Genomic DNA, 10,012 nt, shown 5'->3' on the forward strand with positions numbered 1-10,012 from the left:
TTTTCATGAATACACATTGGCTCATTTGACTTCAAAAGACTCCGGCATGTCAGTATGGCAACCTGTATATCTTAAGCTAACATGAAACAGATGGTCAGACCTTTGGCTCGGTTTCTCTTTGAGAGGAAAAAGCCAAAACATCACTACCTCAGCAGCTGTGTTGCATTTTCACCGCAGCCCAACGGACTTAAAAACTGTTTGCAGGAGGCGAATAAGCTTTGCAAATTGTGCTTTAGCATTTTATGAAGTCAGTGGAGGTGCCGGGTCATCAGTGTGTAGCAGGTTTATTTGTATACAGCATTCACATGAGGAATACTTGCAGGCTGCAGGTGATTATTCGCTTGCTGGAGTGTATCATGCTCTTTAACCCCAACTGGTGTGGCACAGGCAGAGCAGGCCACCCAGTCAGCTGGGGTGAGGCTCCTGCTTTATTGCTGTTTTTTCCTGAAAGAGAGCATGTATTTAATAGAAAAAGTGGCTTTATTTGACTTAATAGGAGCTTTGCAGGTTAAACTAAACTGGGCGTCTCCTTTGAAGGTTGATTCTGTGTCTTTTCTTGGCGTGCATGAGCAACATACAGTATCCGAACAGCAGGGAAAGCCAGCTCTTTTCACTTCAAACTAATAAATTCCAGCTCCTCCAGAGAAACAATCCGCCACCAATTTACCTCTGGCCGTCATCCACCATGTGATTCACCGTGCGCTTCGTTCCTCTTCGCCTGAGCCACGTTTGGCTCTGCTGTCATGTGTGCAGCCGTGTGTCACACTCTCACAAGTCTTTTCCTCATCGCTCGCTGGTCTGAGCCGAGCAGGAGTGAAGGACCTCTGTGAGCAAAACAGGTGACTCACAGTCAGGGCAGCTGTCAGCATCACCGCCGAGCTAAAAGCGCGTCTCCATGCCGGCCAGTGAAGCTGGATATAATTAACCCTGTGCTGAGCAGAACAAACCAGCTCGCTCTGGGGAGGTGGGGTGGACTTGCAGCTGCCAGCGAGCAGAGTTTGTTGCCACTGCCAGTGAAACATGAAACAGCCGAATCCGGTTCCTAACGTGCACATGCTGGTGGTTAAAATTTTCTGAATCCTGGATGCTGAACTGGAATACAAACAAACTACTCTTGCAAGAAAAGAAAAAAAAATATGGATGTTGTGCTGCAAAATTTCCTCAGCAAAGCCACACATCCTAAAAAGTGTCCAAGCACATTAAAATTTTGCAACACCAGCTGTCACTAAAGGCAGTAAAGATTTCCTCATATGATATATGAAGCTGGGTGCCTACGTGTGCGACGTTTACTCAGTGCTAATACATACATTTGTGCTCTGCTTTTCTGGGATTTTTTTTGGGTGTAACGGTGGTGGATTTGATTATCTGTGTGTTTGGACACAGTGGCTTATGTCAGCTTCACCTCGGAGCCTTGTTCAAAGAATAGAGCAGGTTCAAACAGTCAGGGCCGGGCTGCAGATCTGACAACAATAAAGAGGTTATTCAAGGTTGTAACACAAAGATAAATTCACGCCATTTCATTTATATTGCTATTTAATTGCTGTGTTTTATATCAGTCTGGCACAGTGACACAGAAGCAGTTATCACCGTTGTACTGAACAGAGCACGTATGCAGTTCAAAGTCTTGGTCTTAATACGTAACTCCTCATATCTTGCGAATAATCATAAAAAAAATTTCCACTTTTCCAAGATACCATTAATTCTAAACTGCAGCTTTCTATATTCTATTCACTGCACTGATTAGATAAGCGAATAAGCAAAAAGACGTGAGATATCATCGGTTATTGCAGTGGAAAAACGTCGACTCCGTGCGGCCAAGTGGAAAGCTCTCCCCATGGAAACCTGAATATGTGCCATGGAGCTGGATTAGTGTTGCAGGGTACCACAGGGTCAGACCTTATCACAGCAGCCATTATCATCAAGACTGTTTGATATGGCCTCAATCAATCTGCTAAGAAATACTCTGGTTGCTCATGAGTCTTGTTTTTCTCTCATAAAATGCCATAAAACTCACTTGACAGCAGATAAACATCACACTTTATTAAATAACATTCAATGATTCATCCTTGTACAACACGAAAGAAAAATTCCTCGACTTATGTAACAGACAGACGTTTATGCATGCATTTTTCTGTGACTTACAAAAACCACTGTCAACATTGTTCTGTGAACATCTTTTCACTAACACTCCCTTAATGACACATAGCACAGGAATTATACTGAGCACAATGTTATCTTTAGCACTGAAAATGTTTGCTACTGATAGAACAAGGGACTGTGGAAAGTGGGAATAACCATTTAAAATAGTGTTCTTCTGTCGGGGTTAATTAAAAATGCATTTTAGGATGTTAAGAGTTTCAGGTGAAGGTCAGTCTTCTTCTGTCTGAGCCATAGGAGCAACCATTTTGTTTTTAATTCAGTTTTTACCAAAATAAACTGCAAACTGCACAGGAAAATTCATTTAAACAACATGATAACAGATGTATATCGTGCAATTTGGTATTTGGCACCTTTACTAGACCATTTCTGCACATTCCTACCACAGAAACCACCCCTGTAGTACCTCTTTCAGGGCTTTTCATTGGAGACAAAAGTACCTGTGCCTTCTCAGCAGCTCTGACAAACTGCTCAAAGGCTTTGATGCTGATTGCTTAAATTCAGAGATGACAACAAGCACCATTTTTCTGCTCTCTCGATGTCCTCGTCAAGCATAAAACATTGCCGCCCACAAAATGAACCAAACAGGCGAACATAAGTAATCCTTCATCACTCCATTTCCTTCAGAACTCGAGTCATCCAGCAACCATTTGTTGTAGTTTTGATGACTTGGAGTTTACATCCTTGTTGAAGCTGTCTGTCGAATCCTGCAGTGCTAAAGAGAAATACTCACTGAAAATTCCATTCCAACCTTTGTGAAACTTCGGTCTTTGGTTTGAGTGAGCAAAGATCACCTCGCCAAGCTGCTAAACTGGACCTACCCAAGTAAAGAAACCTCAGTCTTGTGCACCTACATACAATCAGATGGCTTGCTTCTTACATACAGCAATGCTAATATTTTGTTTAACGTTCCTTAGCCATTTTCATCTAAACTAGGTGCTTTTGGTAGTCGGTCACAAGCTTCTGGTTGTATCTTTTGCCACTCCTCTTGGCAGAATTGGTGCAGTTCAATTTCATTTCTGGCTCAGACTTGTTTCTTTAGCAGACTCCACAGGTTCTTGATGGCTTTAGGTCTGAACATTGGGGAGCACAGTCTAAAACCTTAAAGGGGAACTTCGTTTTTTTTCAACCTGGGGTCTGTTTTCATATGTCCTTTCATACATGTGAGTGATGGAGAAATGAATTTTCGACATAGCTCCAGTATTTAGCCAGGCAGGCAGCTTCACAGCTCAGCTAGCAGCTCAGCTAGCGAAAAGTATGGGGCAACTTGCCCCCCCCACGTCCGCCCTAACGTGCTCCCCCCACCAAACCGGTGTTTTGGCGCGAGCTATCGCGCGATTTCGGAACGACATTTGCTTTCTAGCGTCCTGAGATTTGGATACAGACCACAACAAAGAGCGATCGCCAATTAATGTGGAGGTTTTCGTTCACTTCTCATCTCTAGTATGTTGTGGGACACTCGTTGAGACTATCCGAGCCGGTCAGTGTGGGGGAAAAAAAGCACGTTAGGGCAGACTTTGACACAGGGGGGCAAGTTGCCCCATACTTTTCGCTAGCTGAGCTGCGAAGCTGCCTGCCTGGCTAAATACTGGAGCTATGTCGAAAATTCATTTCTCCATCACTCACATGTATGAAATGACATATGGAAACAGACCCCAGGTTGAAAAAACCGAAGTTCCCATTTAATTCTAGCCTGATTTAACTGTTTCTTTACCACTTTTGATGAGTGTTTGGAGTTATTGTCTTGCTAGAACACCAGACTGCGTCCAACACCCAACTTTCTGTCTTATGATTTTATGTTTTCCTGAAGAAATTGGAGCTAAGCCTCCTTTATCATGACTACATTTACTTTATGTAAAACGCAGGTTCCACTGCAGAAATACACCAAGAACCCTCTTACATACAGATGACAGTTATGTAATGACCAATAAAGACTGGTGAACTTCTTGTACTTGGTCATGACCTAGGTTTATGTAGCAATGACAATAAAGTGCGAAGGGAAAAAGAGGTGGGGCGAGGTGACAGACTAATAGATAGTGAATGCTGAGTCACTGAAAGGGCATGACCAGACATATTTACAGCATGTTTGACTAGTAGCAAAGTGAAATATGTCTTCATGAGGAAAGAAGGGGTTAAATGCTCCGTATTGCTTATCGGGTTTATCGGTGTTGCTTAAAGAGGAGTTGTGTAATGGGGAAAAGGTTGCAAAGACATACAGGGTGATAGAAAGTGATTATGTATTAATTTGTTTTTTTTTACTGTGTAACGCCTTGAACAGCAGACATCACAAAGTGCTTCATACTATGAAAACTAAAAATAAATATGAGACACAGCAACAGACATTGAATCTGTGAATCATGATAAAGACATGAGATAAGAAAACAAACTTAGAGAAATTAAACTAAAACAAGCTGAATCTAATGAGCCTTGAGCAGCTTTTTTTAAAGAGTCCACAAATCTCTAATGGGAGTCTCTCTTTGTTTTGAAACTGTAGCGAGGAACAACCAATAAACCCTAATCAGTGAATCTCAGGTTCTTACTGATATTACTGACTGCAATAGCCATTTAATGCATGCAGAAACCTGTACTTTGAAGCAAGTTCAACATAGCCAAGACATATTTTTGTTGTCTGGTTTTACCAGACCTAACAACCACAGTCACACTCACACAAAGCTGGTTATGAATTTGTTTAGGTAAGCGGAGTTCCCTCCACTGAGAATCTCTAATATCTGTGCTGTGCAAAGAAAGAAAGTTTATGGTTTATATAGACTCTAAAAACTCTTGACTCCTCAGAGACTCAAGCAAATCAAGGATGTAGTCCTTGTCAAATTTCTGATACTTGTCAATCATCTTCTTATCAAATGCAAACATTGCCACTTCCTGTTTTGTGGACTTCTTGGTGTCATTATAGATCTATGCATTGAGCTCCATGAGATCTTCAATGAATGGTGCCATTTTCCAAAAGAACTGACTGGCCAATATGTGGTGCTTTTATGCTGTTAGATTTTTTTTGGAACCACATTAGAACATAAGATACAATGCACTCTCTAAAAACTTAAACTTGAAGTTGCCGCACGAATCTCAAATCCTGCTTCACAGTCGAGGCCTCGGGAGCTCTGTAAGACCCTGAACAAAATCCTCAGAATCTTGAAGTTCTTTATAAATCTGATGGAAAGTCAGTGTAAAGAAATAATGATTTCATGAGATCTTCTGGGTTGACTTGGTCGGACGATGAGCAGCAGCAGTTTGGACTACTTGTCAGAAGTTCAAGGATGCATCAATAACAGAAGTGAAAAAGGAATTACAGCAAGTCATCAGATGTTGAGCAAAAGTACTTTCTAGTAGACAAATAAGATTAACAAGCCCTGCAGTGGACTTGTGACCTGTTGTGACCAGTGTCAGCTATGATAAGTTCCAAGCCCCTGAGACTGTCTAGTCTCCTATTTTTACTTTTCATGCATTTATATTCCTGTCTTTATATATTCCTTTCTAGCTGTAAATTTCTGTATATATTGAGCTATAGTAAATTGTATTACTACTATTGTTTTCCTCCCTGTTCCTCTTTCTACATTTTATTTTTTTATCCTCTTCCATACTCCTAGGGTGACACCAACAGTCGAAACCAAATTCCTTGTATGTTGTGTACATACTTGGCCATTAAAGCTGATTCTGATTCTGATATTTCACCATTGCATGTCTTTAACTTTGTGTCTTCTCATATCTGATCTGTGGTTTCAGGCTTCACTAACCTCCCCAGTCTTTATTATTCTCTTGATAGTTGTTGGTCTGATTTCTCTCTGCTATTCTTTTCTCACTCCCATTTACCCCCAACCTCAGCCAGTCAAGAGAGTTCCTGCAGTGGAAATCAGCTTAATATTGTGGCTACATGGCGAATACTGGAGCTGTAAAGGTGCCAAATGTCAAATTGCACTACAACACAAAAAAAAAAACAGAAGATTTGTTGCGCTGACAGAAGAACATGGTATTTAAAGTGTTTTTCTCAGTTCCTATGGTTTCTTGTTCTGCAAGGAGCAAACATTTTCAGTGCTAAAGATAACATTGTACTCCGTATAGTTCCTGTGCTTTGCGTCATTATGGGATTTGTTGACACACTGAAGGTTGTGTATGTTATAGAGAAATGTACATATGGTTGTCTAGCTGTTACATAAGTCAGATCACTTTTCTTTCATGTGAAACAACATTGGCAAAGTGTGGATGTGAAGAATGAATCATCTAAATATATATATTTTTTTAAATCTGGCTTAAAAAGCACAAGTATATCTGCTGCTTGATGACTGCCCTCCCTGAACCTGGTTCTGCCGGAGAGTTTTTTCTACTCACTGTCACCAAAGAGCTTGCTGAAACTGGATCACTGGATTTGTCGAGTTTCTCTCTATAATATAACATGTAATGGTCTTGACATTACTAAGGGACGTGTCCTGAGATGACTTGTGTTGTAAATTGGCAGTGAGTTTTAAAAAAAATCACATAAAACGCAAATGTAAATGCATTTTATGACAACCATATGAAGTGGAGCATATTGGTGGTCAAAGGCAGGAGGAAATAAATGTGTGTATAATCATCTCCATCTCTGCCAAGGATACAATGGGCCTGAGTTTAGCTGATAGAAACGGCAATGAACCAACCAATTTCGATTCTAGCCAACACTCAGAGTTTGGCCCATAGAGATGCCTGGATATGAAGGGGAACAGAAAAAGACTTTCCATCACCTTTGGGACTAAACCAATAAGAACTTGTGCTTTGTTTTGTTTTTAACGACAGAAAATTATCTACATCTGATCTTTCATAGAGCTGAGAAAGCTTCTCTAGGCCACGAGGGGTTATAACTGCAATATTGTGACCGTTTGTTGATCGAAAATATGGAACACAATGTCTGCACTCCAGTCGGTGTACAGTTTGTACCTCGGAGCAGCTTTAGGCCATGTGTGCAACATAACAGCCTCCTGCATGCTTTCAGTTACAGCACTGCATAAATCTCAACCCTGTCGCAGAAAACCTCACATTAATCTGGAAACTGTAGTAAAAAAAAAAAGCCAGGTTTATTTCTTCTTAAGCTTGTTATGTCAATATTCAACAACACCTTTTCATGCAGTAAGCATATTTTGTCATAAAATGTCGCTCTTGAATCATACACTTCGGCCTTTCTGACCCTGAAGCATGATGGGATATACTTTTGCCCGATCCTGTAATCCCTCCAGGAGGAAGATTGAAGAGGTTTGGATGCTGATCTGAGAAACAACCGCTGACATATTTTTGTTAGCTGCTCATGTGGACACGGGTTTTAACCTGAGTGAGTGGTTGGACAAAACCAGCTATAATCACAACCTTCTTCTACACATCTCTGCTTCTCTTTTCCCAGAGATGTCCAGAAAGTTGACGCGACGTCTCTCTGATCTTTTTCTTTACGTTTTTGTGTCTCTCCTCAGGCAGAGATTTTCTGTCGGCTACTGGATGGGGGTCGAGGAGCAGGATTTCTGGGAATGAAATCAGAGCTCGCTGCTAAATAGGGCTTCCCTCTCACTTCTGGTAAATGCTCCTTAGAGCCAAAGGGACCAGTTTTCTTTTTCCCTCTGGTAGCTTCTAATATAAAATGTCCACACCAGGCACATGTGTTGAGAAAATTACAGAACATGTTTATTTTATATGCTTTTTATGGTTAGACGTGTTGACTCAGCAGTATCTGCACTTTGTAGGCAGCTGTCAACTTGTTTCCCTGCAGTGCGCTTCGATTGGGGAGGAAATAACACGAGTGGGGCTTATTTTCTTTTTGGTTTTCCTTTAAAGGATATTTGCAACATTTAGGGACCATAAGGCAGGGGTAGAGCCAACGTGATTTAAGCTGCAGTTAAGTTACAATGTCCCAGACGTACAGAAGGAGTTGAGGGTATTTTATTACCAGGCCCAAACATTCCTCTCATGTACATAAGCTTCTCTAGAAGTCACATCCATGGCGATATCCACGTGCTTGGCTGAGAGTTTAAAAAAAAAAAAAATCCAGGAGTGAATGTGCCAGTTTCTATCTTTCATTTCTCAGGAAGTTGATTTACTGGTAAAATGTTCCTCTTCAGGAATTTCTTATCTTGGTTTGATTGTCCGCCTCAGTATAGATCAATGTATCTAAACACTCAGACGCTGTTTGATTTAGATTTCTCTTTTCTATAGCACCCTAAACATTCTACGCGACTTTGCCGTGAGTCAAAGTATTTTTTTCTTTGTCTTTCCACCCATTCAGAGAGCAAAGCGACACGAGCCTTACATAATACGCAGCCGAAGACTATATTTGACTGCTGAGCTTCGGAGCACTTCAACTATGCAATGAACTCCCTGCTCCCGAGCTGCTGCCAGCACTGAGGCCTCACTATGGAGCTGCACGATGCGTTGAAAAACTGATAGAATATAGAGTTTCTGTGTGTAACTTTAAAAAAAAAAAATCCTCAGAAATCCAGGATAATACAATAACCCTGTAAGTGATCCTGGCTACCATTAGTTAAGCCAATGGTAACTTTCTTAGGTTTGCTTTAGAAAAATGTGACATAAGTCATAACTTAATGTCAGTTTCACAAAAGCAACAAAGCTTACGGCAGCTTAAATGTGAAAAGCATGTGTTTGCTTTGTCACAATTGAGTTTTGTGTAATTCGACAGTGCAGGTGTGTACAGAGCTGAGAGCGTATCTACAACATGATACCACTTAAACTGTAGTGTGTTTTGGTGGGTTTGTTTTTTCCATCCACTACTGTAATCAATCAAGCAGGCATGAGAGGGAGTCTGACGTCAGTAGCACGGCTGCTTGCGTAACCCCTTCGCTTCACAGTCCCGTAGATTTTTCATATGGAGCAATCCGGAAAAGTAAACGTACCCTTATCACGGGATGGTAGGCCCCGGCGTCCAGTCTGACTGGTCAGCTCAACCTCAGTTGTATAGACCGCGATTATCTGCTGCAGTGCCGCACTGAGCCTAAAAAAAAAAAAAACTCGGTTGAATTCATTCACAAAGTAAACTTTGATTCTAAATTAAACTTGCAGTGTCATAGCAGCAGCTGCATCACTATTTTAGCAATGCCAGCACTGTCCGGAGTTACACACGATGCACACTCTAATTATAGCAAACACTTCTTGTATAACTGAATGTGCTCAGTGTCAAATGAGAGATGTCTTTTTGGGGAAATAATTCACTCAAACTGTAGGAACTCAGACAGGCGAGTCAGAAAAAAGAGCTCTACAACTCATCAAGCGTGACAGACTGAGTCCTATCTGTCTTCACACAATTGATCATTGTGACACCTTTGCGCTTGTTGTTTGGCAACATCAATTTTCTGCCACACTTTTACAACACACTGTGACGTCCACTAACGTCCCTGCACTTGACTGAAGCTGACTTCACTGCTTTGTTCCTCTTCTTATCGCTGCCTATGAGGAAAAGACCAATAGAGACATTGGACAACAGCAACAGTAAAAATCACAGTCTGATGTCTTTTATCTTTAATCCACTGAACTCAAAACATCTTTAAAAGACTTTCATTTAGGATCTTTAGGTTGTGCTTTTACAGTTACTTTGTGTTGTTTGATTGTGGTAAGAGCTGGAATATGCGCCTGTCTAATGCATCATTTGTTTAAGGTGTGTTCAAATACTGGCTACCTCACCACGCCTACAAGACTCACATTCTCAGTTGTCATGGCTCCAGCAGGACGTCAAGTCTGGCATAAACAGAGGATTCAGTAACGCTAAAATAAATTAGCAAAAGGTGGAATGAAACACCAAGCTGGTGTACACATGGACGCGTTCTGTCTTAATTGTATTAACTGCTTTTGTTCCCCTGCATTAATGTTTTGCCTC

This window comes from Acanthochromis polyacanthus, chromosome 12 (genome assembly GCF_021347895.1).
Source record: "Acanthochromis polyacanthus isolate Apoly-LR-REF ecotype Palm Island chromosome 12, KAUST_Apoly_ChrSc, whole genome shotgun sequence".
Classification (NCBI taxonomy): domain Eukaryota; kingdom Metazoa; phylum Chordata; class Actinopteri; family Pomacentridae; genus Acanthochromis; species Acanthochromis polyacanthus.